Here is a 23,565-nt window from a genome sequence, read left to right as displayed (position 1 = left end):
TAATGTCTAACTATAACGTGCCTGAAACCTATGGTTTTTTCAGTGAATTTCAAATGGTTTTTAAATGCTAGTTTCTAACTATGCCTACAGATGTAGGACATGTGAAGAAAGAAGAAAAAAGTACAAAAAGAAGCAAAAGAAATGCAAAAAGAAGCAACAGAAGTCCACAAAGACAAAGAAAAGTGCTGAAAGAAGCAAGACATGTGCAGAAAGAACCAACAGAGGAGCAGAAAGAGTCCTCGTTCCAAAATCATCCTGTGCCCACAAGTTTTTCAGATGGGTACTGGTGGTAACTGACTCTGACTAACCACGCCTAGAGCCAGTCCTATGCAAAAAGACACTTAGAATACAGTGAAAACGCCCACATACACTAGAGAACACTATGTGTTGGGGTAAACCTGTGATTAGCTTGACCTCCTCTGTAAGGTCCTAGTACATAATAGGGCAGGAGGATTAAAACTACCTCTCAAAACACACTACGGGGCGCATTTGCACAGTGGTGAAGGGAGAGGGCCTGAGGTGACATTTGTGCAAACACGCCCTGTGGCCGTTTTCATTTGGGAGATTAAGTCCCCTTGAATCCTGACGGCGTTACAGAGAGGTGGCCAAGGCCACGCCCCTTTTTACACCACTCTGCAACGCAGCTCTGTGGCGCTTACTGATGGTACGTGGTGGGCTAGTTGGACCCCAGGGACACTCAGGATTGAAGAGGAATTAATTCCCCAACTTAAAATGCACCACAGGGCATGTTTGCACACATGTCACCTCAGGCTCCGCCCCCTCCCTTCACCACTGTGCAGACTCACCCCATGGCACATTTTAAGTTGGGGGATTAAGTCCCCTTGAATCCTGAGGGTCCCTTGTGTCCAACTAGCCCACCAGGTAACTCCAGTAAGCGCCACAGAGCTACATTGCAGAGGTGTAAAAAGGGGCATGGCTTCTGAACACGTCTCTGCAACACAGCTCCGTGGAGCATACTGCTTGTTGCTGACCTTTGTTTTGCCTCTTCCTGCTCATTTCTGATCTGTATTTTGCCCCTTTCTGCTCATTTATGACCTTTATTTTGCCTCTTTCTGCTAATTTCTGATCTCTATCTTGCCTCTTTCTTTTCATTGCTGACCTTTAGTTTGCCTCTTTCTGCACTTTGCTAAACTCTATTCTGCCCGTTTCTTACCTTTATTCCACATCTTTTTGCATGTTGCTTAGCTTTATTCTCCATCTTTCTGCTTGTTTCTGACTTCAAAAATAAACTTGCCATATTTGACCAGAGCACTTTTGGCTCCTGAGTGTGTAAAACAGGAAATATGCTACTGTTGCACACAATTAAATCTGTTACTGTACTATGTAATATTCTATCTATCAATGTGAAAAAAGATTTGAATGCTATATAGTCCCAGATCTACAAGGACTTGAATTGTCCATGTGTCACAGAAGTGGACAGAAGACTACACAAGTCCTTAAATGATATTTACTTCGACACGCAAGTGGTGATTTGCACCGCCTTGCGTGACTGAGCTGTATTACATTTCGTTTCGTAGTGGAAGGTGTTCCATGGGTGGAGCACCAGTGTTTCCGTGCTTCTACCCATGAAATTTGATGCAATACCAGATTTAATAATATTAGTGAATCTGGAATTGTGCCTAAATTGTATGTCTTCTGAGAATGGCATAACAAGTAGAAATATTTATATGATTTTTTAATTTTAATAAAAAGAGGAAATTGTTTTGCTGCACAAATATAATCCTGCATGAAATGCAGGCACCCTTGCTCCATGGCACAATGGTGCCAGTGTTTTCATTTTTTCCTCATATCACCAAAAGCTACTGCAATCCCAGTTGAACAACATGGCGCTGCCCTCACCAACTGATGCATGAGCAATGGCCCGCCAGACCAACCAAGGCTTTTATACCCATATCATATTGATGCTCTGATGTAATCATGGTACTGCTCATTTTTTCAAATCCAGGACCTCACTCCACCTCAAAAAATCAAACAGATATTATCTGTTCTACCTTAGATACAGCCAAAGTCCATCCTACTAGTCCAATGTAATGCTCTAAGCCAATCTTTTGGACAAGGGGCTGAAGGATCTAACCTGTGTCCTACTCAACAGACGGTGCAACTCCATTCAGTTCCAATCAGCACCAAAACAGGACTGAACACAATTCTGAGACCAAAGATGTCGCAGTAGTGTTGCTCATATTATTCCAGAACCTGTTGATCATGGGCAAGGTAGCAAACATATGCTCACAATTCACTTCAGGTAGACTATATCTTTTACATCTTGGTGTCATGGCTCACACAAATCTTGCTATCTTCTGAGGAGTCCAGTATAGCTTAAAAATAGTGAAGACATGATTCTTTTTTAGATTGACTGGCGTAACTGTAGAGTACAGCAGTTTTAAAGAGCATTGCCATGCATTTATGAGCACAGAATCTGGGGTCATTCCCTTACAAGTCCCATAGGTTACCCTAAGCTTTCATCCTCAGCCTCCAAGAGCTTTCTATACCATAAAGTGACCTCCTTGCTTATGGGCTGCATATCTTTCAAAAGTGCTTCATCCTCCCAAACACCACCGGCCTCCAAATTAGCACTCCCATACCAGGATAAAAGCTGGAAATATTTGAATCTAAAGAGAGAACCTCCAGTCTTTGCCTTAAGTGCCTTCCAAGGTAAAAGCCTGTGCACCCTAAAGAGATCCCACCAGCATGCAATCCCAGCCTCCCTAAGGGTGACTCAAAGCATCCATCAACCACTGTAGTAACTGGAGAATCCCACACTGGAGGAAAATCAGAATAATACTGGATACCCAAAGTCTTGCTGACCCTGCACCAAAAGTTGGGTGCAGCCTTCAACACCTTCAGGCTGACCTTTTTGATAGACTTAGGGGCTCCAAAATTATAAAGAAAACCCATAGGTCCCAGTTCTGCCACCATTTGTAATACTATCAGTCCCTAGTTTGAGCAATCCGGTGTCCCACGCAATGTCCTGCAGTTCTTAAATTGGAAAACCATGTGGTAAAGATTTAAATCCAGTAATGCCAGTCCCCCTTTCATCAACCTCCACCTCCTCAAAAAAAAAATGCGTGCCTATGCTGGTGTTAGGCACCATATGGTGCACCACCACAAAGAGGGATCATCTTAGTAGATATGGCACACGTTTGCTCTCTTTGTGTTCCATTGTGTGAAACTTTAGTGAATCTGACCCAAAATGTGTTTTTGCAAATGTTGAATTTAATAATACAACACAAAAATCCATATATGATGGATCGTGGGAACCTAGCCAGGGAGAAATTCTGGGTTTACCCACTTTTGGGTGCACCATATCAGAAAAGAAAAATTATTTTCTTGAGTCCCCTCACTCACCCCAGGTTGCCCCTAGGAGAAATGCTTCATCATTGGGGCCATCCCAAGCATCTACTGCTTGGAGCGTACTGCGACTTGCAAAGGATATGTAGGATCACTAGTTTTGTGAATCTATGTGTGGTGCAGTGTATGGTGGAGTGGTGATTTGTGCTAATTAAAAATACCTAACTAGTAAGCTAAAGTTTTATTCCTGCTCCTAGTTGGTATAGTAAAAAGGGGGGAGATAGAGGAAAAATAACTGTTATGTGGTCATAATCCCTAATATTCTGTTGACATGTTTCAAGGTGACCCCTACACCTCTTCTTCAGGACAACATGAGGGCCATCCCCATGTGTACCACTCCTGTGAATAAACCTAAATTAAGGTAGAAAAAAGTAGAAAACACACCTAATGTGGGTGCCTTTCACTTATACATACGGTTAACGCTGTACCCGCAGTATCTGTATTGTGGGAGAGAAATATAGATTGTAGGTTAGTACATACTGCCTGCAATTGAGGTTGGTGCCTATACAATATAAAAACAAAGGTGCGTGTTCTGGTGCTCCTAAAAAACAAACAAACAAACAGCCACAAACAGTGAGTAATGCTCCATCTCTGTCTGTTCCTGGTGTCCTTGTTTAAAGGTTTTAAAAACATATTGTAAATACACTCGTTTTTGCTGGACACATTGACTGAGATACACAACATGAAACATTTAGCATTATTCCCGGTTGTTAGGGGAAGAAAACATACTTTTTAGTTAGCAATACTATGCACCATGGTCCGCCTGGGTAGAGGGGCCTGTAGACCCTGTTGGTGCAAAGTAAAATAGGCAAGAGGTGTAATTCGCCGTAGTTTCAATGGGGTATCGGGCGGTTGAAATACGTGTCAAACAATAGTAGTTCAAACCAGATATCAGTATTATAGACTCCCAACTTGGTACCTGTTCGGAACAAAACAATGCTTGCAAAGTACTAAGCAGCTCTTACTTGTCTCGGCTGCCCTCCGTCTATACTACCTGTTTGTACCAGGCTCGACTGCATGCTAGCGTGTCTGAGGCCCGGGTTGTTTTAAGATTTAGTGTTTGCCCCGTCATCCACGTGTGGCTGGAAAGCTAATGCGCGTCTGTTGTAAAGGAACGGCACATAGTACCTGTTCGCGAGCAAAACACTGCTGGCAAAATACTAAGGAGTTCTTACTTGTCTCGGCTGTCCTCTGTCTAGTCAACCTGTATGTCCCAGGCTCGACCGCATCTTAGCGTGTCTGAGCCTTGGGGCAATTTTAAGATTTAGTGTTTGCCCCGTCATTGACCTCCATGTGTTGCTGGAAAGCTAGTGCGCGTCTGTTGTAAATGAAAAACAGCACGTAGTGGACGCCATTACCTCCCCGCTTATGTGTTCGTAGGGATAAAAGTACTCAAAAAGTAGTCAAAATCAGTGAAAATTATTTAACATTGTTTAAAAGAAGTGTGAGAAGATTACAAGGGCCTATTTTGGAAAAGTAGTTTAATTTACCGACGCCGGGTATCGAACCCACTCTTTGGTAAAAAGCTGGCGGCCATTTTGAGTTGGGCAAAGGTACTCGTCTTAATATTCAGTGGGAAACATAAAAAATTTTCAACCTTAATTTAGGTTTATTCACAGGAGTGGTACACATGGGGCTGGCCCTCATGTTGTCCTGAAGAAGAGGTGTAGGGGACACCTTGAAACATTTCGACAGGATATTTGGGATTATGATCACATAACAGTTATTTTTCCTCTACCTACCCCCTTTTGAGTATACCAACTAGTAGCAGGAATACAACTTTAGCTTACTAGTTAGGTATTTTTAATTAGCACAAATCACCACTCCACCATACACTGCACCACACATAGATTCACAAAACTAGTGCTCCTACGCATCCTTTGCAAGTCGCAGCACGCCCCAAGCAGTAGATGCTTGGGATGGCCCCAATGATGAAGCATGTCACCTAGGGGCAACCTTGGGTAAGTGAGGGGACTCAAGAAAATAATTTTTCTTTTCTGATAAGGCGCACCCAAAATTGGGTAAACCTAGAATTTCTCCCTAGCTAGGTTCCCACGATCCATCATATATGGATTTATGTGTCGCACGTTAAGTTTAGGAAGTTGAACCTAGCCGTATCCTCCTTCTCCCTCCTTTTTGATAAATGAATTAAATAATACACCTGACTATTTTATTAAAAGGAACTTGTTTTTATATATTACTTCATTCCACAATTTTGAACTTCTAAACATATGTAATAACTATTAGCCATTTTACGCGGATTCAATGTATCATCCTCAGAAGGATGGAAGGCTGAGTTGGTGTTGGTATAGTTAAACTCATGGCCAGCAGATCGCAGTGGATGACACCAGAAAACAATTTACTTGCCAGCTGAAATATACGCACTGTGAAAAACCTTCATGTTTCTGAAAATACAATATTTGTAGGAAGAGTTACTTCCCCAGGTGAAGAAACAAAATTAAATTCAATGCCTTAGTATATACTGTTTTAAATCCATTGAGCTCAGCAGATATCACAATCATTATCGTTTCACGAGAAGAGTGAGTATTGTGTACATATATTAAATGTTTAGCCTAATGTTGATTACAATGGGATACAAACATATGTTGTATATGACTTGCATATGTGTCAGCTGCTCGTGTCCAAATTTGGGAACAACACATTCCAAGCAATTTTTTAAATAGAAAAGACGTGAGACAGCGCTTCGTCATCTGCATTCTTTCACGGCGACTTTCCTGCTTTCTACAGTCATCAAAAATCAGCAGTGTTTCTATAAAGTAATTTGCATATAGATTGAAAAGTAGAGTCAAAATGCATTTCTGTATAACTTCATGGGGAGAGAGGAATTTCATAGGTACTTCGAGCCTTCCATCTTAACACTGGTCTCATTCTATGGACGTGAAGATGGAGAACCCGTTTACAATAGGTCGCCCAATGAATCTGCAAATAACCGGAAAGAGACTGACCATAACAAAAAAGTTATAATACACTATCACCTTCAAGGGCAAAGCGTGGTCTTCTTTGGTTTTCAGCTTCCTCTGGGCATATCATCAATGATCAGCGATAAATATTGCAGAGCGTGCTAAGCGGGAATTTGTTTAATGCCGGCTATCGCCGGATTTGATCTCCAAGATATTGCGTTATGTACAATGCTTATCTCCACGGCGAGGAAAAATCCTGCGATAGCAGCGAAATGCAGGTTTATCGCCGTGAATCCAGCGATAAACCTGCATCGATAGGGGAATCCTTAGTGATAGGGAGATGTTGATTTAGCCGTGCAATCCACCTTCCATGTCAAAGATAGTGAAGTCAGGATTTTCACAGATGGAAAATACCGGTGATAACCTTGGTTAGCGCAGCTTTTCATATCGCTATATGTGTCCTGGGCGGGCTTGTAAATACCGAGAAGGACAGATAGCGAAATTTTTTATGTTGTTTTGCTAGGGAAAGCCTACTTTGCATCTCATTAGAGATGCGATGCAAGGCGTAAGGAAAACCGGTGCTAAGACAAGGAAACACGCACTAGCGTGTCCTTGCTATTACTGCAAAGCCATTATCGAAGAGCGAGGCTTAACCGAAAAGGCCACTCCCTCTCTACACCCTACTGTGCACACCTGTAACATTAGGAAGGGGTCTCAGTGGAGAACCCAGTCTCTCCACACACCCTTCAATGCACACCCATCAACAGAGACAAGGGTCTTAGCGAAGAGCCCAGACCCTCCACACACCATACTATGCACACTAATCATGCAAGAGAGATATCTTAGTGTAGTGTATAATCCCTCCCCATACTCTGCTACGCATGCTTATCACTCTGTGGAGGGTTGTTAGTGGAGAGGTTAGTCCCTCACTATAACCTCCACACACCCGCCTATGCACATCTGTCATTGCAAAGATTTGTCTCAGCAGAGAGACTAGTGTCTCTCTACACCCTACTATGGATTTCTGTCATTCAAAAGAAATGTCTCAGTGGAGGGGCCATTCCCTACTCAAACCCTACAATGCTCTTTTGTCATCCAAAAAGGGAGGTCTCAGCTCCCCACACTCTATCACGCACATCCATCATACAAGAGAGGGATCTCATCAGCGAGGCCCAGTCTCTTACCATACCTGACTATGAACAGAAATTCCAACTAGAGGTCTCACATAAAAGTCCACTCCCTCTCTTCACCCTACTATACACCCTTGTATTCTTGGAGTGAAGTCTCAGCAAAGAGGCCAGTCTCTCCCCACACCCTACTATGTAGATCCATCACCCAGGTCAGAAGTCTAATATCTCCCTACAGCTTTCTATGCATAGTTTTAATTTAAAAGAAGGGTTTCAACGTAGATGAAAGACCTTCCATGCACCCTACTATGCATTCCTGTTATCCAAGAGAGGGGTCTCAGAGAAGAGGCCAGTCCCTCCCCATACCCTATTATGCACACTAGTCATACAAGAGAGAGGTCTTAGAAAAGAGACTAGTCTCTCCTCACACCATGCTACACGCATGTGCCATCCAAGAGAGATGTCTCAACAAAGAGGCCAGTCCTTGCCCACATCCAACTGCACACACCTGTCATCTAAGAGAAAGGTTTATGTGGAGAGGCTAGTCTGACCCTATACCCCCAATACACACATCCATCATCTGAGTGAGAGGTCTCAGTTGAGAAGCTAGTCCTTCCCTATACCCTACTATACACACCTATCATCTGAGAGAGAGGTATCAGTGGAGAGGTTAGTCTCTCCCTCCGCACCCTACTATGCACACCTGTTATCCAAGAGAGTGGTGTCATGTAAAATGCCACTATCTCTCTCTACATCCCAGTACTCTGAGTGGTAAATCCAGTCTCCTCAGTTTTAGCCTTTTTATATATTAGGTTTATGATTTCACAAGAGTCTCACTGGAGTAGTACACATATACTGGCTGGAGGCAACTGCTTGGGTTCTTCCAATCTCGTGAGCTGATGCCAATATCACAATGAAACGAGAGTTGTAACATAAGAGAATTAAAGGTTATATGTTTTCTAAAGGAGTATGCTATTGGATGAGTTTAAAATAATTTATTAATCTCGCAAAAGTCTAGCGAGAGTACTTCGTAGGCTTCAGTAAGTGAAGAATGCCTTATGAGGCTTGAATGTCCTGCTACACTCTTGCAAGATCTGCATGGAAAATTACTGATTCAACCTGACACGAGGTATATCATGATCCCACAAGAGTCTTACGAGTTTGTATGGGGTGAAGTAGACAAAAAGTACTAGGTTATATTAAGGTCAGCCAATAGTTAACATTGACAATATATGGTTGAAAAAATGCTGTGATATGAGCGCAGCATAACAACAGATAGTTCAGAGTGTGCCTAGCGGTTTGGAGGTTAATAAGGTTTCTTTGACTTGTGCTCAGCAGAGGAGATTTTTGTAAAACTAAAAGAGAGAGGTGTCTTCAGCTGCCTTTAAAACGGCTCCAATTTCAGGTAATTAAAATGTTGTTTATTTAATTTATGATGTGAGTGTGAATAGAGAGTTTAGTAATGTTCTTTTTTAAATTCATTTTTAAATTGTGTGCTTCTTGAGGTATTGGTGATTATTTATCAAATTTAAACTGTAAATACTGAGAAAATCAGCATTGGAAAGTTTGAAAATAATGCAGAGCTGCTTAGTGTTTCTCTGAAATTTGAACACAGACCATTTATTCTGTTCAGATATGTTAGTAGGTAGCCTGCTGTTTATAAACCTATTCTACACCATGTTTACTGAATGAAAATGTGTTTGTAGAGGGGTAGGCCTCTTCAGTATAGCCTTTTACATGTAGACATTACGATGTAGAGGTCAGGGAGGATTGAATGTCCAGTAAAAAAAGGAAATGTTCACCCTGTATACAGTTCTATAAAAAGGAGGCATTGTTTCTCAAATTATAAAACTGGGAATCTGGAGTGTGTTACTTCAAGGCCTTGTGTTTTCCTGAACCATGGTATACACTTTTTAGATGTTTCAGTGGAGAAATTGCTGTTTCCAAAGTGAAAGACCCTGCTTACTGTCAGCAAAGGTCTCTCATAAGCTTTATGCAACCAGTTTTTACCTTGCACAGACGTGTCAGTAGTTAAAGTGTATGTTATGCAATGTAGGTGCATCCACCTGGTTGGTCACATTGAGCTATGTAGAGCAGTGGTTCCCAAACTTTTGACTCCTGAGGACCCCCATTGAGTCACCACTGGAAGCCGGGGACCCCCAAGCAATTTGTATGAGTTAAATTTCAAATATTAAAACAGTAATTCGAAAAAAATACACACGTGTGCACACAAAACAAATACTCAAAGTACTTAGGGGCAGATTTACAATAAATGACGCATCCATGCATATCAGCAGGGTTGCGCCACTTATTGTGCGCCATACCTCCGTCACCATTGATACGCCGCATTTACAATGCTGCGCCTCATGGGGCAAAAAAGCACATGCGCATCTGTGCCGTAAAGGTGGTGCATTTGTGGAGTTGCATCGCAGACGCGACACAGCTCCAGCAATGCTCTGGTGGGCCGAATCTTGTTAATGCTGCGTCAATCCTAACGCCTGCTTCAAGCAGGTGCAGGGTTTTGACGCAGCATGGGCCCCAAAGTGACTGAGTGAAATCTTGTAGATTTCACTCAGTCACTTTTAGGAGACGTTCCTGCACCGGAACGCCTCCTTCTGGCGCAAAGCTTTACAACGTGGCGTATCTCTCAGATGCGTCACGTTGTAAATACCCTGCACCATGGCGCATCTTTTGCATCGCCGCTGTATCACGAAAGTGACGCAATGGTGGCGTAAAAGAGGAGCAAGGGGCATGTAAATCTGCCCCTAAGGATTTTGGGGCCAGATGTACGACCATTTCATTTAGCGCCTCGCAATTGGCGACACATTGCGAATGGCAAATTGCGAGTCGCTAAATGAAATGTACAACAGTGTGTTTAACACTGTTTCGGATTCCCAATGGGGTTGCAAATTGCGAGGTTCATTAATATTAATGAGCCTCTCGCAATTTGCGAGCCTATTAGGAATGCCAGCCCTCCTAGATATGGAGCCTGCTGGGCTCTGCAGGTCACCATGTCTGGGACTGCTTTTAAATAAAGCAGTTAAAAAAAAATGCAGCCCATTTATCATGCATTTAAAAAAAGAAAGAAAATGAAACGTTTTCGTTTAATTTTCTAAGGGCAGGCAGAGGTCCCTGGGACCCCTTCCCATTTGCAAATGCATTACCATCTACTTGAAGTAAGTGGTAATTGCGAGTGTTTTGCGACCGCAAAACATTTGTACAAGGTTTTAAGATTCGCTATTTGGAAGGGAATGCCCCTTCCAAATAGCAAGTTGCAAAACCTATCTAGTGAGTCGCAAACAAATTGCGACTCGCAAAATAGGCAATGTACATGGCCCAATACGTTTTTGCCTGTGAAAGCGGGTTCACGAACATTTTCACACATATAAAAACGGATCGTACATCTGGCCCTTAGTATTTTATATTGAAATAATAGCCCCTCTGTCACATGTATTTCATTTGTTTTATAGCATCTCTCATACCATTGTAGGATGTCAGAGCACTTTACATCACACACATATAGAGACATTGAATCGTACATGTAAAACAGTGTGTATATAAAATGTTTAAAGAGTGCTTGGTCTGGAAAAGCACAAACTCAGTATTCAGAACATAACACAGTGGCTAGCACTGATCTTAACATTAAAAATGTATTTCCACCCAAATAAATCTTTTTAGCAGCATCAGGATAATGAATAACTGGGAAAAAACAAAAGTTACTAACTGGTACCATGCAGTTTGCAAGCAGCTCTTGGATGACAGTTTATACGTCCCTCTGCTACATTACGATTGTCACTTATGAAGTGCACAGTAACAAAAGAATCTCTGTGACAAAAGCAGTAACCACAAACCTATGCACATAAAATGCTGCTTTTTAAAATGCATGTTACACATTCTTTGCAGTAGGCACATTAACCCTCTGTGCTACATTAGTTAAGTCAAAGCTGCCACTGAACAAAACTCTCCTCACGCTCCAGCAGGTACATTAATCACTGGCTTTATCTTGACACTTTTATTGCTGCTGGAAAGCTGCTAAATATACAAGAAACCTTTCTGTGCTTTTAAAACTGTTTCCTGCGGACCCCCTGGGAATGTGTCACGGACCCCTGGGGGTCCGCGGACCACAGTTTGGGAAACACTGATGTAGAGTATAGTTGGGATGATCTTTGTGACTTTCTCAGGCCAGCTGATGCAAGCATTGCAGGCATTAATTATAAAAGTTCATAGTTAATTGTGATCTATTGGTCCTGGAAATGTTTGTATATACCTCACCCATAGATTTGAAGCCATGCTCCACTTCATCTGTTACAAAAAGAATGATGCTCTGATTGAGGCTGTGGATTTTTCTGGATACGATATCTCTGTTATTGTGAATGTAAAATACATACTGATGAATCAGTATTATCATTCATTGAGGTGTATGTAACTTTTAATAAGAGGAAGATGGAAAACCGAGATTTTCAAAAAGAAAAGTACCATGTGACAAAATATATGAAGGAGAAAAACTAAACTTTTCATTTTTGAGGAAGCAGGACACAATAACTTTGTGGAAAGTCAGAAACAACTACTGATTGGAGGGGTTTTCATATTCATGTGAAATGTATCCTGGAGGGTGAAGTTGTTTCACAAGAACAAATCATTTGCTTTTAGAAAGAGAAAAATGCAGCATTCTTTAAATAGGTTGGACTGATATTAGTCAGCCTGACTAGATAGTACTTGAGGCGGTAGTGTATCGCCAGGTGGCAAAGATGTAGACTCCTCTGAAGTGCTTTCTATTTTAGAACAGCTGACCACCTGAGCACTGGCAAGATTCTGTAGATGCACAGATCTTAAATGTATGTACATGCCAGAGGTGCTCATGCTGTACTGCTTCTTTCTCACTCTGCTGAATTCTTTGTTTTAAAGTTTGCAAGTCACAAACCTGGCAGATACCCTTTTACTTACTGCCCTGAAACTGCTTGTGTCTGTTGATGAAACTCAGAAGAAGAAATTATTAATGGGTGAAGTTGGTTGTATTCTTTGTTTGAGATATATTGTATAGGTTTTTGACATATTTGTTGTATGTTTGTACTATTGTTAAAATATTTTCTTGTAGTGAAAAAAGTTTAAAGTAGTTGTGATTTTTTTTGCTTGCTAGCTATTTTAGATCTCAATATTATTACAGTATTGGAATGTTCACTGAAATTGGCTATTCCATCTCTTTGGACTGCACAGATGTTCCTGCATGTATGTCTATTTATCTAGTGCTAAGCACATAGTTGATGACACAAAAAGGTGTTTGCAGAGAAGCCTATTATTCATACTCCCTCCTACACTCATTTGTCATGCAAGACGGATGTCTCACTAGAGATTTCAGTCCTTTTCCATAATGTAGTATTAAGAGCTCTCATAGAAGAGCGAGGTCTTAGCAGAGAGGCTGGGCCATTCCTATACTATTCCACACACAGCTGTCACTTGATGGAGGTGTGGTAGTGGAGAGGGCAGTTCTTTTACATATGGTACTATATATTCTTGTCATCCTGGGAAGAAGTTTCAGCAGAAAGTTCTCTCTCTGTGAACACACTTCTATGCATGCTTGTCCCATGGGACATATCGATCACCAATGAAAGAGGTAGGAGGAGAGAGACCAATCCTTATCCACAGCTACGCACAAGTGTTAACCTAGGGTGAGGTCTTAGCTGATAGGATAGTGTCTCTCCATACCCTACAGTCTATGTTTTTCACTCTGGTAACATGCATGTGAGGAGAGGATTTTTCCTCTTGAGACACTACTAAATACATTAGTTGTCTTAAAGAGAGGTGTGAATGCAGAGGAAAGTGTTTATTCATACCGTACTTCGTCAATCTGTCACCATCGCAGGAAGTTATGTTATGTTATTAATTTTTGTAAAGTGCATAGCTGACCCAGGGGAAACATCCTTTACAACACAGGCATTACAACACCAAGCTTTTACAACCCAACCTTTACATTGCAGGAACACTTACATCGCAGGATTTTGCAAAACATCCAATCGCTACGCATATGTAGGTACAACGCATGCTTTTACAACACATTGGTAAGTATAGTATGGTATGTTTTTGTTATAACTTTTATATTATGGATGTTGAAAAATGTAAGTTATATTTATTTAGTAAACATAAAAATGTATTTATAGTACATTATTTGTATATCTTAATATTGTTATCAAAGAGTCAATATGTTTGTTAATAATAATAATTTATTTTGGGAATAGTTATTTATGAATAAATTAATACTCAGGTATTAATATGAATGCTACTGTTGTAATTAATATGGACATATTTTCAGAAATATGTTTATTATTACAGTATGAAAAATTAATATCTAGATATTAATTTTGTTGGTAAATATATTATTTTTAGGGAAATATTTTTTCTTTTATTTTAAGGTGCAGGATAAAGTGTTTAGTAAATTAATAATCAGGTATTAATATTAATGCTTCTGTTGTAATTAATATAGAAATATTTGTAGGAATATTTGTATTATTATAGTATAACAAATAATATACAGATATTAATTTTGTTGATAAATACATTATTTTATGGACAGAATTTTTATTTTTATAAGGTGTAGGCTAAAGTTTTTAGTAAATTAATACTCAGGTATTAATATTAATGCTACTCTTATAATTAATATGGATATATTTTACAACTATATTTTATTAATTATGATATAGAAATACCCAGGTATTAATTATGTAGGTAAATATTTAACTTTAATGCTAAAAAATAATTAATTTGTTAAATAGTTTATTTTAAACATTTTATTCAGTTATATTCAGGTTTATATTAATTTTGAAAAGTATTTATTTGTAATGTAAAAAGTTATTATTGTTAAAAGAAAATTGTGAGTTATATTATATTTCTTACAATGTAAAGTATATGTTAATGATGAATACAAATATAAATAAAATATGTATATATATTTTATTATTTACATAAGACCTAATAATTTTTCAGTTTTAATTTAGAATAAACATTTATAAAGAAATAGAAAACAGGTAACTTTTTATTCACTTTTTTATTGTTAATTTAACATTTTTACAATAGTTGTAATACATTCAGAAAAAATATAAACAAATCAAGTACATATTAATATATTTTATAAAAATATTTTTGCATTTTATTAAGTATAGTAATATTTTATAATAATTTTTTTAATAAGTTTCTCACACTTTTCCATTGTTTTCAATGGGAGAAATTGTCCTTTTTTAATTTTGACAGAAATATATGACGTCGATGCGTAGACGTGAGTTTCATCATTATGGAGATCATCGCTGGAGAGAACAGAAGCAAGGGAGAGCTGCTTTAAGGTAAGATACATTTACGTTATTAAAATATATAGGGGTTCATTAGGATGTCAGGCGGTGGCACCACGGCGGTGCTGGCAGGGTGGAAAAACGCCTTTTACCGCCCGCGAACAGCTGTACTCACGTCCGCCATATTAGTATAGCAAAACATAGGTAATTTCCCATCCCCCGCAGAGCGCCGCGCACCGCCATAAAAGTGTACCTGTCACCGGGGCGTTGGGAGTCAATGGAGACTCACCGCCGTGCAAAATGGCGTCCGCCCCTCTACACAAATTAGGATGGCCCAAACAGGCAGACGCACCGCAGCGGAGACACTACCCAACCAGAGACGGCGCAAACTCGACAGCGGAGCGCGATAGCACAGACCTGGTCCTCTCTACCCAGTCATAAACGCCATGGACCCAGCCCTACATATGCATACGGTGATGTACCTGCTACAGCACTACCATCAAAAAGGCCGCTGCGGAGGACGCCGCAGGTACGCAAATACACAAATACAACACACAACACACGGGCTGACACAGAGTCCACAACCATAACAGACACCCTGCTGGGGGTCACAACACATCCACAAGGGCACCCACACATGACCCACCTGCCACCAAGTTGTGGAAAAGTAAATTTTGCCATGTTCTGTGTCCCTACGTGTCCTCCATCTTATGTTATGTGTGCATGATTAAATATGCATATGTATCCTGTATGTTTGATTAAAGACGCAATTACAGTTGTGTCCATCACTAGTATGCCAGTTTCCAGTTCTCGTGAAAGCTACGAGTATCAGGCCTATGTAAAGTTACGTTGCCACGTTTCTCAGTGTGCACGTTATTTCATTGTAAAGTCCCCGTTTCTAGGCCTCAAAAGGGCCCGGACACCAGATTCAGCTCCTGTCTCCTGAGCCTCGCTTAGGAGAGATACAGCCCCCACCTGTATCCTCGACCCTTCACTTACTTCCTGCCTCGCAGTGCCCGGCTCAGCCTGGCTCTGCCTCTGAGTCTGCCAAGAGTATGTTATGATTCTAGTTATCAGTCCAGCCCTCCTTCTCTGCATTCCTAAGCTACTGAATCGCATCAATAGTTTCCGTCATTGTCTAGCCTTTACGTCTCCATGTAAGAGAAATACTGCATTTAATGGTCATTTAATATTCTTCATCACGCACTACATGTAGAATAATGCATGCACCATTCTTAGAGTCTGTTAGCCTTTACCCCGATAACTTTTGGATTCTATCAACATGTTCTCTAAACATCAGATACTAGATACTGTTTAGGTACATGTCGCCCTGACTCTCCAGACTTCAGTCTCTGCTCCTAGCACAGAGTTCATAGCCCCCAGCTTCTCCTAGTAACACGTCATTGTCAGTTTGCGCGCACCATTAGGTTAGAGGTCCCGGCTCCTTAGGTAGCCCCCTCCATGTTTCCGCCCCATTTATGACATATTCTGTTACGTTTGCATCACATGTCTATGTATACGCCCCTGTTACACCCATTTTCACCCTTATCTTTCGCGACTGCTATTGACCACACCCACTGCTCCGCCTACTGTAATTCATTGTAATGTAACTGTTTTAGTATATATATTTGTGCACTGTTATTAAATGTTACGCCGATTCTGATCCTGCCCCCGGCAGCGCTGCCATCCTGTTCCCGTGCAGGTTGTCCTGTTCCTGTCCTTTATGCTGTATTAAACCTGCAAACTCCTACTACCTCGAATCTTGACTCTTATTTATTGAGCTATCTGTTATTGCTATGTCCAGTAAAACCTAGATCCGGTATTATTTATTTATATACCACATAATGGCGCCCGAATAGGGACTTGCCCTTTCCCCACGCGCCGGTGAAGCCACGCCGGCCCCCTGACCCTCTGCAGCCGTGACGGAACCATACCGTGCACGTGCAGATATTTCTGCTTCAAGTATCCCTCAGGCCCACGGAGGAGACGGAGGTGGCGGTCCAGCATCCAGACGAGGCGGTGGAGGAACGCGGCGAGTCCCGACCAGAGCCCAAGCCGAGAGTCCAAGGTCCGAGGTATCCGGAGGCCCACCCGTAACAGAAGTCCGAAGTTCGTCCATCCGGCGTCGAAGCAGTCCAGTCCAGTCCGAGGCCTTCCGTTCTTGCTGCCCGGTGAGTACCATTGCTGGGGTAGTATCTAGACAGGGTCAATCTAATTGACTCTGGTCCGTGGGTTGGTGGTACACAGACCCAAAACGAAGTGTCCACTTCGGTGGATGCGGGTCCTGACGTGTCTCTTTATGAGACCGGTAAGTTTCGTACTGTTTCAGCAGTGCATCTAGTTTCTGTTCTAGTCAGTTCTGTTCTCGAGAAAATTCATGTATTCTGTTTTCAGTATTCCAGGTAGTATTCTGTTCGAACTGTTATTTTAAATATTCTTCATGTATTTTAATGTCGTGGTATGAATGTGAAGTAATTATCGTGTTCATTGTGTATTGTATTGTGTCTAGATTACAGTTCAGTCATGCCCTTATTCTCGAAATTACGTCAGTTAAAAACTAGAAAAGGTCTGCTAGAAGTAGCAGTTCCTGTCCCGCCTAGGGACAGTCCAGGTCATTTTATGTATCAGAAGCATGGCATAAGTGCCATATTATATCTAGATTTATGGGTAGAGTATACCAAAGAGTTAGAGGAAAAGTATAGATGGCCCGTATCAGGTACGTGGGATGCCGAGTGCATCATGAGAGTAGAAGAAGCATTATGGAAAAAGAAAGCCAGACAGTCACAGAAAGATGCCATCGAGTTATGGCGCAAAGAATCTCATAAAAGAACCGAAAAAGAAATCAGAAAGTCAGAACTAAGTAGAGAATCCTTGGAACGAGCCCAGGAAAGGGAACTAATCGAGATAGGTGAACGAGTTAAAACAGAACAGTCAGACAGACAGAGGAATGCCCTTATTAAGGGTATGTATCCTCTTCTTGCCGAGGGCTTGCCAAAAGCGACCCCGGAGGCATCCAGTAATTTTCCGCCACCATTAGTTCCGACCAAGCTACGTCACAAACCGACCGCAGCTGATATTTTCATCTCGTCCTATTTGGACGACACAGTCCCGGAATATGCAAATCCTGTTCCGCCAGTCCCTGTAAATCAGGCAATTCCTGCTCCCCCAGACACCGGGGCACCTCTTGCAGTACCTGCTACGGTACCCCCGGTCCAGCCTACATTACAATTTCCCGCCGCGCTGGTACGAAGAGTATCAGTCGACGATTCCAGTTTAGGGGCCGCAGGAGGAGGTCCTCCTGGTACCCCGCCACCGCACCAACGTAGAACGTTGGCCGAGTTACATGAATGTGCGTTACAGCGTACGCCCAAATTTAAGTCCGTTGCAGAAATCCGACGAGCTCTTACTGAATGCCGCTATGATCCAGTTGCAGGTGATGATAGTACAGTAATATATTCCATCCGTGTAAGACGGGTGACCGGGTATTTAGACACCCTACCAGATATGAAAGGAGATCTAGACAGAATATATCGTTTCATCCGTACAGGGGATGATCCAGAAAGTATTGGCGAAGCCATGTCTCAAAGGAAAGCTGAGATCCAGCTCATGATATTAAAGTTTCTGATTAATTGTCTAATAAGAGAACAAGATTACCCGACTAAAGATCCGGCCGAAATGAAAATCCTGACAAGGTGAAGTGATAATATAGCCGAGGGTAAACACAAGACTATCAGTAGTATAGAGAGTATGTACAAGAAAATTCGTAAGGAAATACTAAAGTTACACGAACAACGTAAAGCAGCACAAGTAAGCGAGAAAGAAAATGACTCTACTGAAGAGGTAGACGACGAGAATCCCACTAGAATAGCGTATGTAGGAAAATCTAGATTTCCAGATCGCCATTTGCGCCTAGAACACAAGTCAGTTTTACATCATCCAGCACCAGAACAAGGTTCTCTGGAACAAGTATTTCAAGCTACCGATCACATTCTGAAATCACGAATCGGTTACAGTGAGTTAAGTACTATGCACGAACAAGAACTTGCCCGATCAGCAGTCCGATGGATTACTGATTCTACCACTTTTCCAGACGAAATAGTGGCACAAATGTTCCTGAAATTGCCCCCAGCCGAGCAGCGACTGGTGGGTATGTATATGATCCAGCACCTCATTACATTGTATGAGGGTCAACATTCTGATCCAGGTCCGTTACACGATGTCCTGAACGAGTTACTCCAGTATAGATGGAAAGGTTTAGGTACCGATTTAATTAGTGTCATTCTAGAACAGCGCCACAAATATAGTATGTTTTTGAACCCGCATTTTGTTCATGTCTCACCTCCAGAAAGTAAACCGTTTTACATAGACAGACAGAATCCGTTACGAGAAGTACACCCAGTTAGGACAACAGATGGTGAAATGCAACGAGTGTTTGTTTACACTCCGATTACAAAGATGGAACTCTTAGAGATGAAAAAGTTAATTCCCTGTCATGATAAAGATCCAGCAGGGTTCCACCGAGAATTAAAAGACATGCTCCGTATGGGAGAATACACGTATCAAGATATAATTAAAATGTTAAAAGTCCTGTTGCCCGCAGGGGTATATGAAAAACTCAAGGAAAAAGATTGGGAGGTGGGAGAGAAAAAGATCGATTGGGCAGTTCTCGAAGCTGAAGATAAGATACGAGTACCAGGTACCGGTCTAGGAGAAAAATGTAAAGAATTACCAGAACTGTTAATACAAGTTTTGCCAAGATTATTAGCCACTAAAAAGGAAGACTGGGATGCAATCTCAGCCTGTAAACAGAAACAAGACGAAGACACTAGTGATTTTTATTCTAGATTCGAGAAATGTTTTAGTATAAACAGTGGCCTCAAGACAAGTAGCGAGTCATACCCTCATCTTTTTGTTACTAAATTAGTCGAGAATTCAAGTCCACAAGTTAAGAATCGAGTTTTGAAAGTCGAAAGTACCTGGCAAGCTAATACCCCGTCCCAGATGTTACAGATGCTCCAATACCACCAGAATAGAATCAGAGAAGAACAAGATCATGAAAGGAAACGTATGAAAGACACGAAAATGAAAGTGCTGGTTGCACAATCTATTCCACAAGACAGTCAGAAGAGGGGTACGAATCAAGCCAGTCATCCTGCAGCTCCCGTTAAAGGGACCTGCAATTATTGTAAACAGCCAGGTCATTTTATAAACGAGTGTGCAGTTCTGAAACATAATATAGCTACCGGTAAAACTAAAGAAAGACCACGTCCGCCTAGACAAGAACAAGTTTCACAGACTTCTCAGCCACAGAATGCACAACAGACAGTTCCAGTACCGCAGCCTATTGCTGCAACACAGCATGTTACACAGCAGATGTACCAGTATGCGCAGTCTGAGTATCCAGAGTATCAGCCATATTCATGAAACAGCCTAGAGAGGGAGGTAGGCTTGCCTCTCATCGAGATACCTGTAGATCAAGAGGGTCCCTATGTTCATAGTCAAGTATTAGGGAAAGACAGAAAGTTTTTGATTGATACAGGGGCAAGTAGGACCACCATCAGTCACGCCGAAGTTCCAGGGGCTCCGCTCTCAGGCTCAAGAAATGTTTCCCTTGGATTTTCAGGAAAGCCTATTGTAAATGAGATATCTCAGCCAGTTACTCTAGAAGTAGGTCCATTGTCCCGCACTACTGATCTGTTACTTACGAAGTCATGTCCAGAAAATCTGTTAGGCATTAAGACACTTAAAGAATTAGGTGCAGTCATATGCTGCTCCCCAGAGGGAATACGACTGTTCCTACGTGACTTCAAGGGTCACTATGTATTACGAGATTTTGATCCGAGATTGTCCAATGTTCCGCAGCATCTATGGGCGCAAGGTCCAACTGATGTTGGCTTCATGCAAATCACACCCCATCGTGTGACTCTCAAGCCAGGTGTAGTGTTACCACGAATCAGGCAGTACAGATTGCCACCTGAGGCTGTAGCAGCCTTATCCAAAATTACTGACGAGCTCATCGCTCAAGGAGTAGTTGTAGAAACTGACTCCAATGTATGTAATTCTCCGATCATTCCAGTCATGAAACGTACTGATCCAAATGCACCCCCAGTATATCGATTAGTGATTGACCTTCGAGAGCTTAACAAATGTATTATTCCCCAGTACCCAGTTGTCCCAGATATCTCTTCCCTATTGACAGCCATTGATTCTGAAGCCTCATTTTTTTCAGTCATAGACCTCAAGAACGCATTTTTTAGTGTCCCCATTCATCCAGACAGCCAGTTCCTTTTCGGATTTTGTTTAAATGGAAGGAGCTATATGTTCACACGCGCTCCTCAAGGTTTCACAGAAAGTCCAAGTATTTACAGTCAAGCACTTAAGAGACAACTAGACAATATTCACATGCCAACTGACACTGCCCTGCTCCAGTATGTCGATGATCTACTGATCACAGCCCGTTCTGAACGTGCTTGCGAGCGAGCATCCCTTACAGTCTTGTATTTCCTTGCCGAGATGGGGCACAAGGTGTCCCCTTCTAAGCTTCAATTCTGTGTCCAGCAAGTGATCTATTTAGGCCACTTACTGTCCAAGAGGGGTAGGCAATTGACACCTGACCGTATCCAGTTAATAGCGAGTCTTCCTCAGCCCAAGACCCAGAAGGAGGTACGTGCTTTTATCGGCCTTACTTCTTACTGCAGACAATGGATTCCTCAGTATGCATTTCTAGCTAAACCACTGATACAGTTAACGACACAGGAGGCAGCCGTATCGACTGTCCTCCCTTGGACATCTGAACATACACTTAGTTTCAATGAATTAAAGAAAGCTCTATGCCAAGCTCCAGTTCTAGCAACACCGAACTACAGTAAGCCTTTTACACTTTTTGTCACTGAACGCGAAGGTACAGCATTATCTGTTCTCACACAAGGTCAAGCAGGACAATACAAGCCCTGTGCTTATTTTTCGAGCACATTAGATCCTGTAGCCCAGGCTCTGCCTGCGTGCCTCAAGTCAGTTGCAGCCACAGCACTAGCTATCAGACAAAGTGATTCCATAGTATTAGGACATTCCTTGACAGTACAAGTTCCACACTCCGTGGAAGTTCTTTTAAACCGAACACAGACTCAGCACTTGACAATTGCACGTTTAACAGGTTATGAATTGACACTGTTCCAGCCACACATAGAAATCAGACGCTGCAACGTTTTAAATCCTGCTACACTGTTACCGTCAGTTAATTCAAATTCTGCCACACACGACTGTGTGGAAGTAGTTAATATTATGACTAAGCCAAGACAAGATCTGACAGATATTCCATTACCAGATCCAGACCTGACACTTTATGTGGATGGTTCATGTATGAGAACAAGTACAGGAGAACTAGTAGCCGCGTATGCAGTGACTACTGACACTGAAGTTATTGAAACACATCGTATTGACACCCTGTCTGCTCAAGCAGCAGAGCTAGTTGCTCTGACTCAAGCCTGCATACACGCCAAGAACCTGAAAGTTAATGTTTACACAGATTCACGTTACGCATTTGGAGTCGTACACGACTTTGGAGTGCTCTGGCAGGAGAGAGGTTTCATGACTTCTCATGGAACCAAGATTCAGCATGGTCTCCTTATTCAAGCTCTGTTAGATGCCATACACTTACCGACATCTATTGCTATTATGAAATGCAAAGCACATACGAAAGTTACTGACACTATTTCCCAAGGTAATGATCTAGCAGATCGCACAGCCAAGCTTACAGCACAGACACCAGACATTCCAGTTAATAAGACACCGACATACACTCCAGATCCAACTACCTGTATGACAGTTAAGGACCCCACTCAAGATGTCATAGATATCCAGTTACATGCTACTCCCGAGGAAATCAAGAAATGGTCCGAACAAGGAGGGGTCCAGACAGATCAGGGATGGGTGACGAAGGGTAAAGCCACATGGTTTCTCCCCGATTCTATGGTTCAAGTCATTATCAATACCGCACATAGTCCAGCCCATTTAGGAGAAAAAGCTATGTTAGACAGTATCCAGAACATTTGGTTCAACAAGCATTTACGAGCTGCAGCCAAGCAGAAAGTCCGTACCTGTATGATATGTTGTCAGTTTAATCCAGGTAAAAGTGTTCCGGTGGAACAAGGTGGATTCCAGCCCCCTGACCACCCTTTTGAAGTCCTCCAGATGGATTATATTCAGATGGAGCGATGTCGAGGTTTCAAGTATGTTCTCGTAGTTGTATGCGCTTTGTCCAGGTGGACAGAAGCATATCCAGTACCAGATTACACCGCCGCGACCACTGCCAAGCAGTTGGTTCGTGAATTCTTCCCCCGTTATGGACTCCCTAGAGTCGTATATTCTGACAACGGCCAGCCATTCTCATCTGAGCTCATGAAACATATTTCCCTGTTGTTAGGGTACCAGTGGAAGTTCCATTGTGTACGCCATCCAGAAGCAGCCGGTCTCGTAGAGAGACATAATCAGACCCTGAAAATCCGAATTGCAAAAGTATGTAAAGAGAAAGGTGTGGACTGGCTAGTAGCTCTGCCAGTTGCCTTATTTTATATGCGCATGGTCGCACATTCCAGATCAGGTCTGTCCCCTTATGAGGTCGTATTCGGCCGCCCCCCTAATATGTGGGGTACACCTAGACCTCGAAGTATTACCGATGTTTCAAGTAATATGCTGACAGATTACCTAGCTTCCTTGATGTCTGCCCTCAACTCTTGTCGTTCACAGGTTGCTGCCGCATTTCCAGACAATACCGAGGTGGCACCGCATGAAATCGTTCCCGGATCCATGGTTCTGGTCAGGAACTTTGATCGTTCAAGTCCGCTGGAGCCTCGCTGGAAGGAACCCCGACAG

Source organism: Lissotriton helveticus, chromosome 4_1 (genome assembly GCF_964261635.1).
Source record: "Lissotriton helveticus chromosome 4_1, aLisHel1.1, whole genome shotgun sequence".
In the NCBI taxonomy this organism is placed as follows: Eukaryota; Metazoa; Chordata; class Amphibia; order Caudata; family Salamandridae; genus Lissotriton; species Lissotriton helveticus.
This window is presented reverse-complemented; position numbering follows the sequence as displayed.